Raw genomic sequence first — 23,602 nt, forward strand, 5'->3', positions numbered from 1 at the left:
AGCTACGTGTGTATTGTGTGTGTGTGTTTGTGCGGCCGCACCAGGGCCGTTTGTCATGGCAACCTTGTTTGCATGCCGCATGCCACAAGGCCAGCATGTAACCGAACACCGAACACCGAGCGTGGAGTGTGGAGCGTGGAGCGTGGGAGTAGCGCGTGGAGTTCACAAAGAAAGCAGCGCACGTAAATAGATTACAATATCCCAGCGAGTGTACTTCTTCTATTTGTTTTGCTTTAATGTGTATGTATGCGTTGGTGTATGTACATGTGAGTCGTACTGAGGGTGTGTTAGTGCTGCGGAGGACTGTTGAGCTATTTGTGGCTTTAGTAGCACAAGGCACCTGGCCGTGGCCGTTGCCACAATAAAGCACTTACCAACACACATACAGTTTTATTAAAACAACACACACACATATACACATATTTTTGATTTTTTTTTTTGTGGTAAGTACAGCATGACATGCTGCTTGTTATTTGTTAGACGATACGAAAGCAACTTCTTGTTGGCCTATAAATTATTGATTTTTCTTGTGCTCGCCCAATATTCTTGCTTATGTATACATACATACATACATACTTTCATGCTTACATAAAAATATGTATGTATATGCCATTTCTACCCTGGTTTGTCTATTTTAACAAAATAACTCAGCTTCTGTTCCCTTTCTAATTGTTGTTGTTATTGCACAAACTATTTTCATGCAGCTGACAGCTCGGGTCGCTGTTGAAGGGCACATTTGAAAGTTTACCGTTCGCTAAATGCTTGGGTTTTCGCCAACAATGTTCGGGTTCAAATTTGATAATTTGTCTGCAGTGATTATAGAAATGGTCAAATGTTTGTAATTACTTTAAAAATAGATTTTAGGCATCAGTTCAGATATTTTTACTCTCAAAGTTGGTTTCATGAGGGTATGAATATTCGGTATACATTTTTTTCTGCATTTACTTATGCAAATATATGCAAAACTTGGTTTTAAATGCTCTTTATATTAGCGACTTCTTCATTTATGTCGTTTATTTGCGTTGCATCACTTTTTCTATCAATGCGCCTATATGTAGGCTACGATTTTTGAAATTGTTTCCCGTTTTCTTGTAATATAAATATTTGAAAAGCGTGTTCCAAACACGCAATATTGGAATTAAATACAGGGTGCCCCAAATTAATTTAAGATTTGAATTTTCCGGAATTTATGTAGTGAAGTGTTGGCAACTCTGAACTTCATTTAATTATATATGCTAAAAATTGATTTTAAGCGCTGATTATATTAGCGGTTTACTATATTTTTATCGTTTACTAGCTCTACATTACTTTTTTTCCAACATTGCGCCTATTTGTAGGCAAATATTTTTTGATTTATTTTCTGAGTTCTTATACTCTAACCTTTTTTCTACAAATTTTTTGTAAGGAGTGTCCGAAAAATAAACGCAAGATTGGAATCAAATACAGAGTGTCCCAAATGAACGTGAGATTTGAATTTGCCGACATTTTGTACATATGTATATAGTGAAATGTTGGGAACCGTGAACTACATTTTTTATGAAAATATATTCGAAACTGGATTTTTAACGCTCATTATAATAGTAGATTATTTCATTAAGATCATTTATTTGATCTGCATCACTTTTTTCTAACATTGCGTCTATATATATTTTACTCATTATGACTTATCCAGTTTTGCTCAATGTTTTATTAATATAAATATTTTATGAAATTATAATTAAGATAAAATTGCCAAGCTAACCAAGCAGTAGCTCAATATTGTCCAAACTTTATTTTTTTTTTAATTTTTGACCAAAAGTTGTTGTAATTTTAATACAATCAAAAAAGCTTGCAAAAAGCTACTGATACAGGACTCTCATAGAGAGTACCATAGAGTATAGTCACGTACTATAAAACATGTTGCGATTCATACTTTTTGCTGCCAAAAGTTCTAGATAATGGCAAATGTTAAGCTTTTGCCCAGTTCCAAGAACAAAAAACTTTAATTATTTTTATTCTTAATTTCAAAAATAATTTTCTGTAAGTAAGCAGAAATCCAAATAGTTGTATAAACACATAAATTCAAAGAAAGTGCAACACATACACATAGGCACACAAACAATTCAATTCAGGACGATTTTCTGACTGCAGCGCCGTCTGAGGCTAATTAAATTTGCGCCATGGGAACTAATGCAGAGAAACTTTAAAGTTGTGCCTCCAACAGTTATTTGCGTTTCAGCGAGGAGGAGGGGCTAGATTGAGCAGTAAACAAAATGGACATGTTACCAGGACTGTGCGGGGGTGCTGAGAATACAAAACGCACACACACAGGCATTTGACTGCAGTGGCGTTGCAAATTGGCGGCGCTGCCACACCCACTACTTTACCTAGATTTTTCATGCACTTATGCGTGCATTCGCCTTTACAGTTGCTAGTGTTGTGTTGTTGTTGCTTTACTACGGCAGGGTAGTTGGAAATATATGTAAGTATTGAAGCAGTGGAAGCGTTGCAGCGAACTGTTGCAAATTGCAGCTGTTTATAGCACACCAACACACTCATACACATGTATACATTATGGCAAGGCTTTAAAAATGTTTGCACGCAAAGTTTGCGCGAGAAGTCAGTTGGCGAATTGCAGAGGCGCATTTCCAGCACTTTTACATACTTTCATTATCTTTGCCTATTAACTTCTGCCAGCCATGCGTGCGTGTATGTGTGTTTGTGCAATATTTATTTCATTTAATATTTTTTGCTGCGCTGTGCCTTGACATGCCAGCGGCCACGGCGTCGACGACTATTTCCACCGCTGGCCGACGTCTTCCACCAACAACACGAACTTTTCATTAAAAATTTTCATTTAATTTTTCGCTGCGCGTTTACTTTTTACTTTTGCGCGGCTCCTTAGTTTTAACTACTTTTCATAACGCGTTTTACGACAACGTCGATGTGGTGGAAACACAACAACAACTGCGCGCAACTGCAGCAAAGTGCAGGAAGACGGCAAGCGAAGAGCGCAACAAATAAAGGCACAGGCAAAGGGGCAAGTTGCAAGCAGTGCTGCGCGTTGGGTTGCAAGTGTAGATGCAAAGGGGGCTGCGGTGCGTGGGGGGCGCCCACAACTAAATGCAAATACGTTAAATTAAAATGTAACAAAAGTTGCAGCACTCGGCAAAGTTAAGGTTGCAAAATGCCTAAACTTTTTGCTGTGAAAGGAAAAGTGGCAAGTGCGGCAGCAGCGGCAGTTGCAAAGTGTACAGTAGCCAGCGGCAGGCTTATCAGCCCGTATATAGCGGAGAACTGCGTTGAAAAAGGCACAAATTGTAATAGCTTTGCTGAGTTCTCTGCATTATGCGCCCTGCAGTAGGCTACAAAAACTGAAGAATAAACTTTAATATTAAAACATACACACACACACACACTCACAAAGAGAGCTGCATATATGCTTTGCGCACGCACACACCGCCACTGTAGTGAAATATGCTGGTTCTAGTCGAGCTCAACCCACATAAGCGCCGACAAAAGCTACACAGGCAGCGGACAATTGCAGCTGCCAAGCGCAGAGTTGGAAATTGCAGCAAAGCGAGTGCAGCAATGTGTTAAGCGCCAGTAAAGTACAGCGCAGAGTTCAAAATGTATGACTTGTCAGTTGAAAGAGACTAAGCAGTGTTGGTTGCATGAATTTGCGCACAGAGGAAGACAAGTGCATTACCGTTACTTGGACAGTAACTGTTTCAACCAAATGTTTGCTGAGGCGAAAGCGTGCCATTACAGTTTTTAAAGTTAAAAATTAAGCAAAAATAATAAAAGTTTTAATATCAATGAGGTGTGCTGCGCAAATTGTCAAAGCTCCTCATAAAAAGTTGTCCGCAATGTTTTAGAAAAAATACTTTTGAACCAAAATTTTTTTTAATACCATAGTTCAGTTTTTAATGAAACAAAATATATGAATTATTAGCAGAAAAAGGATTAAAGTAAAAGAATTCAGGAAAATTTTCAAAAATCGTTGCCTACATATAGGCGCAATGCTAAAAAAAACTGATGCAGAGCAAATAAACGAACCAAATAAAATAGTCACTAATATAGGGAGCGTTTAAAATCAACTTTCGCTTATATTTATAAGTGAAGTGCAGAGTTGCCAACATTTCACCACGTATGTATGTATGTAAATGTTGGAAAATTAAAATCTTACGTTTATTTGTGATACCCTTTATTTAATTCCAATATTGCCTTAATTTTGGGAGAACCTTTACACGATAGATTTTAAATAGATTTTAGATTTTATAACTTATCGTAAGGCCTTTAAACTAAAAGCAGTTCAAATAAATAAAGAAATATTAAAAAAAATTTGTGCCTTAATTTTTCGCTATTTGGCAACCCTGTTGTTGAAATCTTTCAACTCACAACTTCATCGTGAAGTATGATATTTTTGATGTTATACATACTCAGAACGTTTTGACATACGAGCGCTATTTATGTTATTTACAGTAACTTAAAATATTTTTCTCGGCCAAAAACTAGAATCGAGTTGTGAACATTTTCGCGCGAGATTTTTAAAGGACCATTATTTATTGATGGTATGGGGAATCCAATCGAGATTATAGATCACTATAAGACGAATCTTTCACACATCCTCCGAAGGAAGTGCATTTTTGAGCACTCAGAATATCGATTCGATGAGTAATTCACCATAAAGTGCTGACTTGCATTGAATGACTGCTTTTATTCCCGTACAGAGAAAATAAACTAAAAGATAAACGTTTTTCAGCACCTAAAGAGGCGGTCGATGCGTTCAGAACGCATGTTTTGAAGATACCTGAATCTGAGTGGCAAAAGTGTTACGGAAATTGGTTCAAGCGCAAGCCAAAGTGTATAAATCTCAATGGAAAATACAAACACCCTGTCAAGAAAGTATCGGGAATTATTCACTTCCCCCTCCTCATAGCTTATATGAAAGACTGACATAAACAGATGCTGCAAACACACTGGTTGACAGATCGCGCTAATTTTTGGCATCATAATTAAGAACAGTTGTACAAACCAAGGAAAAAAATTTACCTGTCTTCCATATAAGCGAGAGATTTAAGTGAAGAATGCCCGATACTTACTGGACAGGGTGTATTTTGTTCTCTAATCCCGAAATATCAAAGACCACCTACATATGATTTATAAAAGGCTAAAAGTTTCCATCAAGTTCTAGTGATCTTTTCATTATATCAGAATTGGTGTGTGTCCTAGCTAAGCACACAGTAATCTCTACAGGAGCAGGCGCACAAAGTCTGCCAATTTGTGCTGCTCTGATACTATTGTGCTTGATTTGTCTGTTGCTTGTGCATTCTAGAATACTTGGAAGCAACAGAATAACGTTGTGGGCCTGAGTAACAGTTAATAACGGCTAAAATTGTAATTTTTTGGGCTGAAAGACCTTTCGTAAACCAATACGTAGGCTTAGAAAGTAAACTAACTTAAAATTATTGTTTAATTCTGGAATATTAAGGCAAACTTCCAAGAAATTTCCGTATAAATTCATTGCTAACTATTTTCCTCAACTGAAAATCTGAGTCTAATTCCTTCATTTTCTACAATTTATTTCAATATATACACTTTTTGAATTAAATAGCCAATAATAAAAATTCCACAAGCGCAGAACATGGCGCCACTTTCAACTGTTACAAGGATAATAAAGTGCAAAAAAATGCGAGAACTGCATGGCATAAGCAGGGAAAGCAATAAATGCAACGCAGCAATAATAAAAATTACTTTTATGATACTTTAGCGAATGAAAAATAAGTAGGTGCTTGCGATTGCAGTTTGCAGCGTTGCATATATACACACACACTTCCCTGTATATCGGGTATAAAACACGGTAGCGCATATCGATTGCGAAGGGATCAAATTTATTGCCACAATAAAAGCAATGAAAATGGAAAATACTTAGAAAACACACACACGAGAGTGTGAGATGTGGAGCAAGCGATACTGCAAGTGACACACATACGCACACACGAACGAAGGCAGAGTAATAAATGAGCAGAGCAGCATTAATGGGCAGGTAAAAATAAAATAAATCACGTTTCTAGGTCAATTCGGGTGCCGCAACTGCAGCGCCAGAACATAAAAACCGCACCACTACACACATACAAGCCAATGAGCAATATGCAACGATACACCAATGTTTTTGAGTGTGTTTGTGTGCGTTGTGTATGAAAATGCAAGCATGTGTGTGAGGATTTAATCGCAAGTGAGCAGCTGTTAGATTTTTTTACATAACCCAACAAACCTGCGACACATACATACTTGCATATCTAAAATTTTATGAGTTTGTGTATACATATGTATGTCTATTTGTGTGTTTGTACACCTATTTACAGCTCTAAAACCTGCTAGTAGAAGTATTCTAAGGACGCATAAAGGAGCGAAAATTTCTGCTTCTACCAAGATCTATACTCTGTTGTTGTTTTTGCATATGTGTGCGTGTGTGTGCGCTAAAGCTACTCTTAAGCGCATCAAGCCAACGCCACAAGCGATAACTTTTTGATGCAGATTGCAGCGCCTAGCTTTCAATTTAATTGGATTTTCTTAGTTTTACTATCGATCGTGTAGCATTTCTGCTGACGTCACAACGAGCTGTTGTCCAACAACAAAAAAAACGCTAAACCCAAACCAGTTGCAACCAAAATAATGCAGCCCTAATCAACAGGAATTTATGCTGATTTTGCTATTACTTGTTTTTCATGTTGTTGTTGAAGTTTTTTTTTTTTTTGTAATGCTTTGAGTAGTTTGCGTTGTTGCCTCACTCACCTCTTGCCACTCTTATAACCGCTGGAAAGTGCTAACCAAACCGAAAACGTACAACAAATCACGTTCACTGCTCAAATCAGGTTTTTAGTACACAGCATCATAATGAAGCGTTTGGAAATTGTTGCTTTTTTGAGCTAGCAAACAAAAGGCACGCAGGTGAAATGCAGGCTACTGATGCAGCTATGATCTTTGGTGGTAAAAAATGCATGTGTGTGTGCGTTTAAGGCATTCTAAACAGCGTTAGTTGCATAGTTGCGCCCAAATCGCCGCTTGCGATCGCGCTGGAAGGCGAGCGCGAGGCTGGCGGGTCAACATATTCACCACGATTTGTATGCTACTCCAGCTAGAATTCCCCACTGCGCGCTCTTATGCCACTCAAACGCACACACAGACGGCTTATGCTCTCTGTTAGCGCATATTCCAGTACTTAGGTCAGCGCTCAGCGTTGTTAAAACATAATTTTATTGAAGTAAAACAAAAAATAAAAAAAATAAAAGAAATTCGAAAATATAATTTAATTAAAAAAAACAACAAAATATTAATAAATATACAAAAAAAATTCAAAAAATTATGTTTTTCAGAGAAACATTATGAGAATAGCAACAGTAAAGGCAGATCTGTCGGTCTTTACTTGATTCAGCGCATTAGATCCATAACCAGAATATGCTTATGAGATTAATATTCTTAACTTTTTTGTTGTTTTTTTTGTTTTTGTAAATTATTGTTAAATTACATAATACATTTGCAGTTGTTGTCTTAACATTGTCTAAAACCGCTCTTAAGGCCTCGTAATTAGAGCAATAACATAAAAATTTTAAGCATGAGATAAACTATCATATATAGATATGTATATTGGATGGTCTAAAAAGTCTTTTCGCATTTCTAATCAAATTTTAACTTTTTTCTACATTTATAATAATATATGCGTTGTATGTCTGTTCGCACACTTTTCGCAGCTGGAAAAAAATTTTTGCAAACGGTTTTCTTCATACAAAATCATATATGCATGTATGTACAACGTCAATTTGCTCATTTTCAGAAGACAGTAGAAGTATTCTCTCACACTAACCTCGGCAACAAATCTCAGTGTCATTACACCGTAAGCGCGTCTCATCCACAAACAGCACGCACTTAAGCGCGTACATATGTATGTATGTCAGTAAGAATGTTTGCATGTTTGTATATATGCATATATGAATGCAAAGATGTATGTATGTATGTATGTATGTGCGTCAGCTTAAGCATACAAACAAGCCGCTATCCGACTGACCTCCACTCAGTGTGCGCTGGCACTACGCATTTCCAGCGCAAACGAGATCAGACGCGGCCAACAACAACAACAACCACGCGAAGAACACAAGCGACGCAAAGCAAAAACAAAAATGGAAAAAGGTAAAAAAAAAAGTGAAATAAAATAAATAAATAAGCGAGCGCGCAATAGTTGGCCGACAGCAGCCAATGCGCCACGCTGCCAGCGTCTTTCAAATGTCTACAGCAACAACAAAAATAATAAAAATAAAAACACAAAAACAAAGCAGCTATCAACATAAATATTTGCGCGTTCACGCACCCGCTGCAGCTGCACGGCAATCGAGATTTGAGCTCGTTACCTGCCTCCGCTCAGCCCAACGCGCCGCGCCGCCGCCGCCGATGCCATGGCTATTGTCTTTGTAAACAGCAAAGTCAGAGGAAAACACAATATAGCATTAAGTGGGCACTGCCCGCCGCACACACACACGCACACACGCTTGCTGATATTTTGATTTCTTACTTATCCCATGCCGTTTGTTGTTGCTGTTTGGCTTTGTTTTGCTTATCTCGGACGTTGCGCTGGTGTTTGTGTTTGTGGAAGTGCCCACTTTGGTTTATGCGCGTTTGTTGTTGTTGTTATTTTTCCTAAATATGTAAACAAACGCATGTGAATCGATTCACATTGAATTGACTTTAAACTGACAGCCGCCTGTCAGCAGATAACTGCGTTGCACAACTCTCCACACGCCAGTGTTTCCTCACGTACACACACACATGCATTGCTTAATGAATACATGCACCCAGACATGTATATGTGTGTTAGTGTCGATTAAGTATGTGCGAGCTGCGCAGCAAAAATTGAACGGATGTCAAATTGACATTCAATAAAGTCGAAACTTGATACATAAATATAGGTTTCCAAAGTATTTACAAATTTACATATGTCTGTATGTATACATATGTGGCTGTGTGCGTGTTTGAGCCTTCGTTTGTAATACGCAAACGACTTTAGTGGTGTCTTATCAACCTTAGCAGGTTTAAAGCTTACAAAAATTATTTTTCAAATGCCACTTCACCTTGCATTCTTACAAAACTAAATTTGTTTATATGTAAATATGTTCATATGTTTGATATATACATACATTTTACAAGCTCTTAATGAGCCTGACTTTGACTTACGTTGGGAAAATTTATTTTGTAAAAAAGGAAACATATTTGCATATATGAAAAATACTCGTACACACGATTTCTTGCTCAAATCAGTCGATGTTTCATATGAGTCTGGTAAAAAACTATTCAGATTATAAATATTTGAATTGGAAGTCAAATAACACTGGTTTATTTACAAGAATTTGTTTAGAAATAGAAAAAATTACTATACTTTTCTGAATCTAGTTTGTCGATATTTTATTTGTAGAATCGAACAAACAACTGGTATAAATCACAAAAGCTGGCATAAAAACTTTGAGACTAAAAACAAGAAATTATGACACTTTAACAGCCCGGCTTAACAGTTTCATTTTTTTGTCACTTGGAAACTCATAGCTAATTTCGAATGTCCTAGGGCCTCTAAACAATAATATATAAATGAAAAAAAAGACTTGTAACACCAAAAACATGTATGTACATACGAGTACATACATTTTCTTAAAAATATTGCTTAATACAGAAAAGCGCCTGGAATTGCTCAGAGTGCTGGACCTGTGTGATCATATGTGATATAAGAGTAAACAGAATAGACCAAAGGTCGCAGTGTAAAGTCTCAATTATTTACTATCTATCAAATATAGAAAAAATACTTATGATTTTCGTGAACATTTGGTTCTTCGAAGGCCTTATTTAAGTATCCAACAATTTCACTTATGTAATACCTTTTCTCCATTAAGGAAATGTTCGGAAGGAACATCTCGCCTTATTCGTCACTCACAGCAGCCAACTTTGCCCGAAAAGAGCCTGTGAGAAGGACAGCATTTGTATATTTAAAGGCATTTTACACACCAAACCTTTATATCACAACATAAGTTCATCTATTAAGCCTTTATAATTTTCCGATTGAAGAATTATAATAGAAAATGTTCACAAAACATTTCCAGGTGACTTTTCCTGCATATTCACTTCTTCTTCAAAACTCGTATCCTTTATCAGTTACCATATTTTGGCCTACAAATATTTCCTCTTAAATTTGTGCCTCGCTAAGTTTAGGGAATTTCTCTTTCAGATACACAAATCTACTGCCATCTCTAGCGCAGCTAACTGCCACAGGAATCCGAAGGCGAGATTCGAAAACACGAGTTTCCAAATGAAGCCGCTTGAAAAACGGTTTGATAGCAGAATGGAATAAAATTGCTGCTGGCTACACAAAGAAATCGTTTGATTCCAGGCCGAAAGGTATGAAAGCAGTTATAGATAGTAAGGGGTATCCCAAAAGTTATTTATCAACCTAAAATTTGAATTATGTTATTATATTCTTATTCTTGCAATACATTTTATTTGAGTCAAACAAAAATAACAGTCACTTACGTGAACCTTTGGTTCGGTTCACATCATTGGTATAGCAAATGGTGTATGTCTGGTTACTTGTTTAGCCCAATGTAATAGCAATTTCACACTCATTAGACAACGTTTATATGGAACACAGAATTTATCTTGATTCTTCACAAAAAGACGAAGATAGTCTAAATAAGTAGTATTGTAAAATGAATGACATAAAATTGCAACGCTGACATTTAAAAGTTAGTTCTCCACGCACATAACAAAAACTGTCGGGCCGTTAGAAAACTTTCGTGGCATCTTTACGATGTAACAAACGTACATACATACATATATGTGATGTAAGTTAGTGATTTTAACAGTTGTTTTCACATTCACATGTACATACAAAAATAACTTCACTTTTCGCAAGTAAGGAGGACTTAAGCATAAAAAATAGTGAAATAGAGAAATGTTAAAGGACCTCAATCAAATTTATTTGAATATTTTTGTTCTCTTTGAACACTGAGCGCATGAATTTCTTAGCATAAATATACTTAAAATAAAATAAGAGAATTGTTATGGTCTCCAATGCTGAATAAAACTTGTCTTACTAGTCTTTATACCAAATTGAAGAGCCCTAACTGATATTAGGGTTTACTTTTCGTTTTCATATGAGAAGAACTTCCTAAAAAAAATGTTTTTATCAACGACCATGTTTTGTATTATGAGTGTTCTCAGAGTTTCAAAATTATAATTATTAGCAGATAAGGTAAACTTTATCGAAGCGGATCATGATTTTGTATGACTAAGAACTAAATTTGGTTATGTTCGAAAGAAAACTATTTAAGAATTACACATTATGCAATAAATATCGATTTCCTCTAGAAAAGGTGAAGATAATGTGCTGATAAGTGAGGCTGTCGTGTTTGTGAGTAGATTATACTTGAAGTTATTTCAGCGGGCGATTATGACGACCATAAATTAGGCACTCTTGAGTTGAGGCCACTGACTCTAAATTTCGGTAATAATTTTAAATAATTTCGACAAGATGATGGATCGTATATCTTTCCATGATAAAATGACAAGCCTTACTGAAAATTAATGTCAAAAGCGCAGGAAAAAATATCGCGTCGTTTGCCGTCCGTATCTGTCTACTTGCAGTATTCCATTGAAAAATCCTATATATATTTAGCAGACCGTAAAATCTGTCTCTCATCAACTTTGGTCAATTTTTTTTAAATTTGTTATTTCTATAGAATAATTCGTTTATAAATAAATATTTTCAAAAGTTATAATTTCTTAAGTATTCTTGAAACTGATATGGTTACATTTGGATCTTTTTTGTCGATTTTTATGCTCTTTCTAAGCATTTTGATAAATAGTGCTCCATACTTATTTCGGTTTCGAAATTAAGTATCGTATGCTGTTAGAGAACTCGTTAGCTGCCTGGTTACGAGAGTAAATTCTAAACTTCAACTTTAGACGATTCATTTGCAACATAGAATTAAATAGAGATATATGTATATCTAGTATATGAACACTGATCCCGTAAACGAATGAAAATATATAATCTTTTTGCATACAATGATATAATAATTTTCTATGAATGTGAGTATATTTTCCTGCCCGAAATTGCCACAGTCATAATATTGCCTCTCACTTTTGTTTTAACTTCATTTACAAGTTCTGCTCCTTTCCCTGTATTAAACTAATTCTATTTTCAGTATCCATAAATTCGTTTTCAACAAACTTCATGCGTAGAATTCAATATTGAATATATTTTATTACAGAAAATAACTGTTTGCACAAAATATAAATATTTTCAACATTTTGTCAACACTTTTGACTAATAATGACCAATTTGACATTGTTTGTAGCCAGCCTCAACCACTGCCAGCCAATTAACTCTTGTTTTCGGCAAGCAATTTGAAAAAAATGTGTAACAACCTCAAACGAATTGCAGCAACAAAAATATAAAAGTTCAATTTCATAAATTTACATTTAAACTCGCACGAAAATCTCATATCGTAACAACAAAAATTTGCAATCTCAAGCAACAACAATTGCAGCAATTGCAAAACACATACAAGTAAAATTATGGCCACTGGCCGCCACTGACCGCTCTGTATGCATGTGTGTGTGCATGTGGCAATATCGAGTGCAGAGAAAAAGTTTATGAAAAACGAATTATGAAATATTCGAGAAAAGCCAAAACAAAGCCAGAAACCACAGAGTAATGACATAATTGTTGAAAACTACAGCCAACCAACTTTCGTTTGGAAACTTAAAGCGGACGAAATGTGGTGTGAAAATCGTCTGCGGGGAGGTGCCGTCCAAAAAAACAAACATGAAACACTTTTTACATACAGAAATGCAGATATGTATGTGTGTGTATGTGGAGTTTTTATGCAAGCGTTTCTAAAAATAAGCGGATCTAGTGCTTTACGCATAGCTGTACTTATGTAAGTTGTTGGAAATTTGCGTGCTTATAAATAAATGGTGAGTCCGCAATCGCCCAATTCGTTGCAGCAAAGAGAGAATGTGGCAAAAACAATTGTATAAATAAGTTCGGTCGAGTAAAACTTGGACGAAAGTTTTTTCTTATGTAAAGTTAATCATACTGGAAGAGGTTTTGAAAACTTGTGTTTATGTTGCTGTCTATGAGCAAGTAGCAAAAGATTGAGACAGCACTTGGCGGGTTCAAAAGTGTGAAGATATAGAAAACACTGCTCAAAAAAGCTGAAGGAAACATTTGCGACTGATTTGCTAAACGGTCTGTGGGATATTTGAGGTGTCCTGATTATGGATTTAAGTTCGAAAATTTTCCATCGCGTACAGCTGTTTTTGTTACTTTAGTAAATGGTTGTGGTTTGATTCCCACATCCCTTGACTACAAAATAAAAATATTTAATATTAATTTCAGTTTTCGCAACCCAAAATTAGCAAGAAAGAGCCTCTGACATCAGAAACGTAAAATAAGTGTGAATTAGTGTTACGAATTTGTTGAACAGTTCCCAAATCCAGCTGATTTTTTTATCATAAAACTTAACCGAAATTCGATATTGATTTAAAAAAAATAAAGAAAAGCGCTCTCTACCTTTATCTTCACCAAAAATAATCAAAAATTGTGGCAGAAAGTAAATGTATGTATTATCTCTCACCTTATGAAGCAATTGTGCCTTTGAGGAAGAAAAAACTGACAAATCAAATAGCCACTCCAAATCATTTGACACTGAATGAGATCTTAAAAGACGAGATTTCAGTGAAATAGAAACATGAACATTCTTTAAAAGAGCTCACTGTTTGTTCCATTATTTCTAAATTAAATCAAAATAAGATCGAAATGAACTTTACCTTCCACTAAAATAAGAAGCAGTGGCTCTAATTCCATGTCAGAGGACAAAAAATTAAAGTTATGGAGATATTCGCCTATCCTGGAACCAACATAGACACTGAGAACACAATTTTTATTTCGATTTCCATTGAAGAATCACTATTTGGGAGCAGAGTTCGATTTGGACAATAAAAATTAACTCTCCATTTCTTAACAGCACTGTGGTGTGTGTGTGTGGAAGTATTGTATATGTTTCGAAACAGTTAGGACTTACTAACTAATGAAAAATTTGGTTTGCTTTGGGTTTCGAATTGACAGATGAGGCGCTTAGACCGTAGAAGTGAAAGTTTCGGTAAAAACATCTTTTAGTTTAGCTCTTAAAATTTCTGAAAATTTGCGAGCTGAGAGTAATATCTTTGCTTGTTCAAAGTTCTATCGCTATGACAAGCACTAAAATAAAAATTAAATCATTCTTCTTCTTATGCGGTTATAGCCGAGTTAACGACAGCGCGCCAGTCGTCACTTCTTTTCGTTATTTGGCGCCAATTGGAGATATCAAGTGCAGCCATGTCCTTTTCACCTGATTTTTCGAACTGAATGGTGATTTTCCTCTTCCTCTGCTTCCATGGGAGCATAATGAATCGAAAACCTTCAAAGCAGAAGTGTTTTCTTCCATCCGGTCAAAATTATCTGCCGCTGCCTCTTGATTCGCTGAACTATATCAATATCTTAGTATATTTCGTACAGCTCATCGTTCCATCGACTGTGGCCATCGACCTATAAAGAAGGACTTTAAATCTTCCGCAAAATCTTTCTCTGGAACACTCCTAAGGCCGACTCCTCAGATGATGATATTACCCATGCCTCCGCACCTTATATCAGGACGGCAATGATGAGGGACTTGTAGAGTTAGATCTTTGTTCGTGGTAATAGGACTTTACTTTTCAGTTGCCTACTCAGTTCGAAGTAGCACCTGTCGGGAAGAGTGATTCTGCTTTGGATTTCAAGGCTGAATAAAATAATTCACTCCACAACATAATATAATACTTGAAAGTTTTCAAAAGCAATCATTTTAAAATATCGATGCAGAGATCCAAATCAAAAGCTTAGAATTCCAAAGTTTATTTTTTGCTTCAAGAACGAGCAGTAGAGAGAGCAAAAATGTAACGAGTTAAATTAATTTCGTAATCCTTTTAGTAAATCTGCTTTGGCTTTGTTTTGTTTAGTAAATTTCTGAGCACTTTTCTTAGATCTACGAAATTGCTATGCCTCCCAGCAGCCAGCTTACGGCAGATTTATATTAACGAGCACATACTTTCGTTAGACTTGTTTTGAAGCTTGATTACGGCTTTGTTGCAATAAAAGTACGTATGTAGCCATAGCATTTTATATACATACATACATACATACACAGAAATATGTATTTACTAACACAATGGCAAGTTCATGCTCTCAACAACCGACGAAATTGTTAATAATGATAAATGATAGCGTTTTGTGGATTTTAGTTTTAGTTTCATTTGCTACAGATTTCGTAAAAGGATTACTGATACACACACTCACTTCTATGTGTATTCTATATATGTATATATATATATATATATATATATGTTATATATTTGTACATATAAATTTGCTGAAGATTTATGGATTTTTAACTAGTTATTGTCATTTGTTTTGGCGTGTTTTTGTGGGCTTCGGTTTTTGTACCGACTTGCTGTGCGTTGTTGTTGCTTTTGTGGTGCCGTTAATCTTCAGCAAACACACAATTTTCTCAAAGCAATTGCAAACTATAAAAGTTGTTGTGCTCTGCATTTGCTTGGTCTGTTCGCACATTGTTTTGGCATAAAAGACACACGCACACACCTACATGCATACATACTTATGTACCACACTTAGGGCCATTATTAAAACAAATGAATGAATGAGTGAATGAATGATTGTGTCTTGTGGTTGAAATTAGTACTTTGTTGAGTTTTCTTATGCTTTAGTTTCGGCTTAAGGGCCCTGGAAAGGTTGTGTTTGGTCAGGCGGAGGGTATATAATTAACTTGTAATTGCTTTTTAGAAGAGGTTCGCAGATAATTTTATGTACTTATGTAAGAGGAATCTTCTTTTTTTATCAAAGCTCTGCTTTTTATAGTCTTTCAAAGATTAGTTTTCTGATAAGCTTTTCTGCTAAACTTTGATACAGACTGTTCAGAAAAAAAGGAACAGTGTCATGTTTCTAAGGTTGTTTGGGCTGCTTTTGGATCAAAATAAATAAGTCCATGTTTAACAAAAAATATCTAAACACTCTTTATAGGACTTGACCTCGTTGATCTTGTATTTCTCCAGCGCAAGTCTATTTCTAACCTCAATCGACTTATTTCTCGCTGTTCGTAGATAATGACAGAGAGTTGGGAGCAAAAAATAGGACAGCTTAAGCTGAGACACATACATATGTACATACGTATGTGTATGCTGATTCTACTTCTTTCTCGTTAGTCCTACCTTCGTCGATCCAGAAGACTTGGACGAAACTGACATTACCCAGACGGGTACAAACTTGTGATATGCTCAAAGCGCTCTGTTGATCTGTAAGTGTCTTATGTATAGGAGAGTTTTTTAGGTACCACGACAGACCGGTATTCTAAGTTGTCCAAGTAAGTTCTCTCTTAAGATCGACCTCTTAACTTAACCTAGAAACCTAAGCTTCTATTTTAGAAACCCTACTCAACATTTTTTTGAAAAAAAAAATCGCACAAATTTTGGTCCGAATCAGATTTCTTCCTAAAGAATCTTGGAAACCTCTAACAAACTGGTTCCAGAATTGATTTTATTCCTTCTTATATGTAAATCAAGAACTGAATAAGTAATAAAATTTGTAGCTCCACTGTGAACTCACCTTTTTTGCGCATTCATTATCCAACTTGACGAACCAATGAATGACGGAGTTACTGTGTGACGTAGCTGACGGAAAAAGCGATGATATGGTTGCCGCAGCGAATGCAAAATAAATTTGGATATTTCAGCAAATATATTTCTATACACTTATTGACTTTTTCTTGCTTTCAAAAAGAGGCGTCTGAAATTGATACTTTCACAACTCCACTCGCAATCGCGCTCGCTTTTCTTGCACACTTCGACGCTGACTGTGGGGCGTGTGGTGGTGCCTTTTGTATTTTTTTTGTCTTTTCACTGTATTAAAGTATGAATTACACGTTTGGCGGATAATCCCTTAATACCTGGCGCTCCCCAGTCGCTGCTGGAGTTTTGGGGTTGCTGTTAAGCACTTTTTACGTGGGCGCGTTGACAGGCAACGAAGCCTGCTGATTTTATTATTATAAGTGATTTCTCTGCGAATTTTTGACTTGGTTTTATTTGATGCCTTTCTCGTTCACAATTCACTCATAGACAGTTGTTCGTTGCTGTTCTGTGTTGTTATGCTTTTGTATGTTTCAGCGCGCACTTACACCCTGTATTGTTTTTGTGTTTTGAATTGAATTTGAAATTTTTGCTAAAATGTGAAGAAATATGAAACATGTTAAGAAAATACAAATTCACTTAAGCACTAAACCACATTCGTGTTTATTATTGAAGCGAGAAGTCTGCAAATTTTTGTCTTAAATGTATTGTTGTGTATCGCGATTAAAAATATTGAAAGTGCATCCAGTTTATTATCGCAATATAGTACGTATCATATATTTGATAAATATTTTCATCACTAACACTAAAATAACATTAGTTACTATTTTTGCATATATTCAAAGCATTAAAAATAGACTTTTTTCATATTGGGTCGAAAAAGTATTTTCATATTATCTCAGTAGATGTCGTTGCAGTCGTATGTCTCCAGTGCTACCAATCACATTATCTCATACCAAATAGTGTTGGAAAGGTGAGATTTCAAGCTTCATTTAACTAAAAAAAATTAAATTCGGAGAAGTTGAAAAAAAGTTACAGCTGTTCAAAAATTAGTGAAAGTAATGAAAAAATTCGCCACATTTTGAAATTTTTGTATAACAAAGGGAAGAATGCCACACAAGCCACCAATGATTGAAATTGTTAAGTTAACGGAGACGATGTTGTATCAGTTCGTGTAGCACAACAATGGTTCGCTTGCTTCCGTTCTGCAAATTTCAATGTGAAAGATGTACCTCACTCCGGTTGACCTATCGTTGAAAAAGTCGATGAAAATATAGAAAAGATTGGCCAGAACCGTCACATAAGCAGCCATGATATCACTAAGGAACTTAGCATTCATCAACAAACGGTTTTTAACCATTTAAAAAAGGCTATAAAAAGAAGCTCGATGTTTGGGTACCACATGAATTGTCTTTGAAAAATCCAATAGACCAAATTAACATCTGCGATTCTTTGCTGAAACAAAATGAAATCGAACCATTTCTGAAGTGAATGGTAACAGGAGACGAAAGTTGGATCAAATACGACATTAATGTGCGAAAAAGATCATGGTCCAAGCGTGGTGAAGCTCGACAAATGGTCGCAAAGCCAGGATTGACGTCTCCAAAGGTTAAGCTGAGAGTTTGGTGGGTTTGTAAAGGAATCATCCACTATGAGCTGCTCCACTCTGGTCGAACGATTGATTCTACATTTTACTGTCAACAACTGATTGAAGCAAGCAATCGGGAAAAACGGCCAGAACTTATCAACAGAAAGGGCTTCGTCTTCCATCAGGAGAACGCTTGACCACACACATCTTTGATGAATCGGCAAACACAGGGGAGGTTGGCTGGGAAGTTTTGGTGCATCCACCTTATAGCCTTGCACTATCGGACTACATTTATTTCAGTCAATTCAGTATTCTCTTAATGGAGTAAATTTGGCTTCAGGAGAAGCCTGTGAAAATTACTTTTCTCAGTTTTTCGCCGAGAAACCAGAAAAGTTTTACACTAAAGGAATAATGTCTCTAAGGGAAAAATGGCAAAAAGGGATCATCCAAATTGGTAAATATTTGGTTCATTAATGATCATTATAAATAAAAAAAGTGTAAATTTGATTGGAAATACGACAAAACTTTTTCGACTACTCAATATTTGACAATTTTATCATATTATCGTTATGAGGTTCGGTTTTCAAGTCTTAGATTTTTTAGAGCGTTTATTTTTTTACTTTCTGTTTCGAAGTTCCAAGAAATCATTTTAAATAGAATGAAAGTTGACTTAAGTAGAGGCATAAACAAAGCTTGAAAACAAAACTGCTTTAAAAAACATACTTTTCTTGAAAAACATTTAACTAATTATAGTTAAGTCTTTGCCAAAAAAACCGGGAAATAAATTTTTTGGAAGAATGAGCAATTAATTTTTTTAAAAATTTTGTTTTTTTTTGAAATTTTTTTTTTTCAATTTTTTCTTCTAAATAAAATCAACTATTTTTTTGAACTATTATGTCAATCTCACATTCGAAACACATAAAGCTGTTGAAAAGCTTTTACTTTCTGTAATTTCAAAATTCTTTCTTTTGTTCAATAAGCTCTTGAGTGTTTCTCTGATTGTAGCCCCCCTTTTCATTTTAACTATCAACGCACAATTTTTTTTGCCAAATTTCTTTATATTTATTTTGTTGTTTTCGGTGAGCACCGCGTTTTTCACAGCAAAGGGATTAGTGTCACGTTAAGCGGCTTTCCAATTTTATTTAAAAAAAATCTCTACTGTACAGTGCTTGCATGAAAAAGGAATTTCTGCGCACAATAGCACATCAGCGGTTGTAATATTTTAATTGAACATTAAATACCAGTTAAATTGGAAAAAAAAAATCTATGAATTCTTGGCAGTTGTACAACAATGGTTCAACAAAGCACGTTCAGAAAACAATTTTCAAAAACTTTCTCCACTTTTGAGGCGCAAATCTTTGCTACACTTCTTAGCACAGCTCAACACACGCAACTATTTTCACCAAATTCAATCATTTTCGCACTTGTTTTCACATTAAATTCCGCTTTTCATGTTTTCATTATATCTTTGTTTGCACACAGTTGACCTCTCATCCACGCCCTTTTGCCATTTTATTAACAATTCTCGCAATTTTCGGTACCGAACACACAATTTGGCACGTGACTCACTCACTCGACGGCAATGTCACATGTGACTGTTGAACTGTTAGCATTGCGGCTGTCGCCTCCTTGTCTAACTGTTTTTAATTTTACATTTTCATTTTCAGCACTTCGACACAGCCAACTAGTCTGGCAGCAAGCGCTTGGCGACCCCGCTGTTCTTCGGCGGTGAGCACTTTTGCACTTTGCTTCGCCACCAGATTAGGTCACAACACACTACACACGTGCTTCAGCGCAATGCCAGCACGGCAAGGAGTAGTTTTGAAAAAAAAACAAAAAAAAAAACAGAGCAGATTTAAATTGATTAATATTCACTGCGACTTTATCGGTGCATCTCAAGTGTGTTTTCACAAACCACTAACAACAATAAACGCGTAAATTCACTGTTCAAGCGTATTTATTTCACACTTTATTTCCCCAGCGCATTCGTTGCACATTTTCCAAATTATTCTAGAATTTATAAATGTCCCTGTTCAATTATTTAGTTTATTTGAAGCGCGCGCGCCCGTGTCTGTCCTACTCTGATGTCTCTGTTGGCGGCGTCTGTGTTCGTCTCCGTCTGTTTTGTGTGCTCCAGCGCGTTTGGTCACAATCCACAAAATTTCGTGGCACAGGCGGGCGCCATGGCAGGACAGCGCTCGAAATGTGCTCAAAATAACGGGAGCGTAGTGGCAGCAAACGTCAGTTGGCGGAGCGACACTTCGGCAGCTCTTTTAGTGACGTTTAACTATTGGAAGCTTTGCAGATGTCTAATAACATCCAACAACGAACGACGTTGGCATTTCGTTTTCAGTGTTCTCTTCGGGATTTTGATTGAGTTTTCAGCAGTTTCAACGAGTTATCCGGAGCTAGAGTGTCTATGCGAATGTACAACTTCTATTTATTTCAGACCAATCTTTTGAATTTAAGCAGAAATATTTGTTTAGCGTATAGTTCTTTCAAGAAAAGGGGTTCATTCACGCACTCTCTTGCGGATAACTGATATATTGGGTAGTTAAAAAAAGTTTTTTTCGTATTTTGTCAACAGATGGTCTTAACTCTACACCTCATATCTTTGCATTCCTACTTTTTCTGCCTAGTCATACACCTCTTATTTCTTATAATCTAATCTTAGTAGTTGGACTCCTTTCTTTCTTGATGGTATTTTCAAATCCCGACTCATCCTGAAATTCGAGTTTGAGTTAGTTTAATAAAAGGATCCAATTAGTCTAGTTATGTTCCTCAAAATTTTAGACCTTAATGATGAAAAGCTTTTCACTAGAACACTAAGATTTCGCATCGCTAAAGAGATCGTCATATTGCCCAACCTTTTCGAAATTTTAAGACCCCCTTTTTTAAAAAATAATCTACAAGTTTCTTTAAGAACATACAAATTAAACTCAAAATCAAATAAGTCGATTATATATTGATTTTAAAATGGATAAAATAGCAGTAAACTTGGTTTGGCTAAAGTGACAGTGTTTCATGGAACTCATTTTGAGTGTTCGGCAACAGCTGATGACGTTCGGACATAGCTAACGGTGCCCAGTAGAAAAAAAAAATGGACTCGTTTAAGGATAAGCGTCAATGAATATTTGGAGACAACGAACAAAGTGGGCGCTATCTGCATAGTGAGTGAGTGCCACTACACGATGAGAGAGAGCAGGTGAGCAGTGAGCGACGACGGAAAAGCCTGCAAAAGACGTGAGTTATGAAAGCTGTCGATGACATTTGGAGCGACTGAGTTTTGCAAAAGAGCTGTCAAAGTCGCTTGTACTCGCACATGTGTGTATATTTCGGGTTTTGTTTACAGATTCTGCACAGAAACAACACCCAGCTGAGTGCAGAGTTGCCGCAGAACGCGCCGCTGCAAATCGATGGTGCGAATGGCAGGCGGGGGAGCGTTAACTGCTCATTGCTGATTGCTGAGCGGTGGAGTTGACGGTCGGCAGGGCGCACAGGACGCGCGTTCGTGCAAGTTGACACTTAAAGTGGCTCTTACATGCGGATACGAAGTACATGCAAAGGAAAACTTGTGTGCGATTGTAGACTTGCGTTACCAAATACACACAATACACTGGCAAGCACACACACACATCCAACCGCTGACAAGCTGTGGGATGCTCTGTTGTTTCAACTGCTCAAGTTAAGCAAACCAACTCAACATGTTTCCTTGGTCAAAGCCTGTAATATGCTTTTGCACTCTGCAGCCACAAACTGCTGCTGCTGCTTTTGCCGCTGTTACTGTTTGTTCTTATTGGCATTCCTGGCTGCCTTTGCATTTTCCAGTGGCAGCAATTGACGGCTGCCCGCCTGCTGCCAGCTCGCCATAAGCGCCTGCCAAACTGGAAAATTTTCCGAAATTTTCAAACCTGTGCACGCGCGCGGGTGTGGTCAGCGTTGCGCCTTACAGACATAAATACTGGCGAATATATACATACATACATACACACATGCTGTATAGCAGTGTTAGCAGCTACCTAACTAGCTGCATACATATCGCGCTATAGAAGGCGCGTTGTGGCAGTTTGCAGTTTTTCGCCAGTTTCAGTTGGTTGTTGTTGCTTTTTTCTTTATATATTGTGAGTGTGTGTTTTTGGTTTTCGCTCACTCGTCGTAGCGCGCCAACTCCTCTCCCGCTGATTTGGCGTGCAAAACCGGAGTCGCGACGCTGCGCGCTGTGCGGTGAGCGCCATTGCGTGCCAAAGGTATTTGCAGACTTTGCTGTGTAGAATTTTTCTTCGCCGATTTTCCCCCGCTTATTGGCGTTTGTGTGCGCGTTGTTGCTGCTTTTCCAATAACTTAGCAGCTCCACACACAAGCACACACATACACGCGCAAAAATGTATGCATTTTTTAGTGTAAAATATTAAGGCGGCACATGTGCATAATTAAAGCACGGCAGCACCGAGGCGCCTGCAAGTGCCTGCGTTTATTCAGCAATATCAAGGATTACACCATTTTTAACTACCGTAGACGCCCGATAATGATTTATGCGACTTTTTCGTGTCGGAAAGTTTTTCACGCTCCAGCGATACACAACATTTTCCCACCCTTAAGCGCCGCCAAGTACACAAGTCACGGCGTTAGTTCCGATTGTTGACATTTTTAATTGCTTTTACTTATTTATTTCATTACCTTCACCTTTCACACGCGAAACTCACGTCTATTCGAACTTGTTTTTGAAGATTTTCACCACTTATTCGAGCGATTCTAGCACATTTGCTGCCTTAAAGCTGGCGACTTCACTTCAATTTGCTTCTACTGAAAACACACACACACATATACACTTGCGCGCACACGCACACATATACATACACGCGCATATATCGGGTTAATGATTTTAGTGGTTGTGGAGCTGTTGGTGAATAGCTGTGATGCTAGTGGTGATGGTGGTGGTGGTGTTGCTGACTGTGGCAAGCATAGAATTTTCCGACGGCCTGTGTATCTATTACAGTGTAGCGCACACGCTTTGATTAACCGAACACGTTCGCTTGACGGGCACAACAACTGAGTACTAAATTGCGGAGCGTCAGGCATTCGCACAGCAACCAGCGCTGGAAAGTCGAAAGCTAAGCGAGACAAACGAGCGCACAGCCAAGCAGCGACCTGCCGACTCGTGTGCAGCCTGCTCGGTTGCTCAGCAGCGCACTTGCAGGCAGGCGGCAGAGCGTAGGTGAGAGCCAGCGTTGTGGCAGCAACAGCAACTGCGTATTAGCGCCGCTGCTCAGAGCA

At 37.0% G+C, this 23,602-nt stretch overlaps 1 protein-coding gene across 5 annotated transcripts in view; it reads right to left on the reverse strand.

Annotated features, from left to right (window-relative positions):
- Positions 1-23,361, reverse strand: part of LOC120769803 (protein turtle) — a 136,309-nt gene extending 112,948 nt beyond the window's left edge. For all 5 annotated transcript variants that reach the window (XM_040097000.1, XM_040096998.1, XM_040096997.1 and 2 more), the window contains exons 1-2: positions 23,006-23,361; positions 16,721-17,332 (exon numbers count right to left, since the gene is read on the reverse strand). The gene's annotated coding sequence lies outside the window, so the exon portion shown is untranslated. The remainder of the gene's footprint in view (positions 1-16,720; positions 17,333-23,005) is intronic.
- Between the last annotated feature and the right edge of the window lie 241 nt (positions 23,362-23,602).

The sequence above is a fragment of the Bactrocera tryoni genome, chromosome 2 (genome assembly GCF_016617805.1).
Source record: "Bactrocera tryoni isolate S06 chromosome 2, CSIRO_BtryS06_freeze2, whole genome shotgun sequence".
NCBI classification, from domain to species: Eukaryota; Metazoa; Arthropoda; class Insecta; order Diptera; family Tephritidae; genus Bactrocera; species Bactrocera tryoni.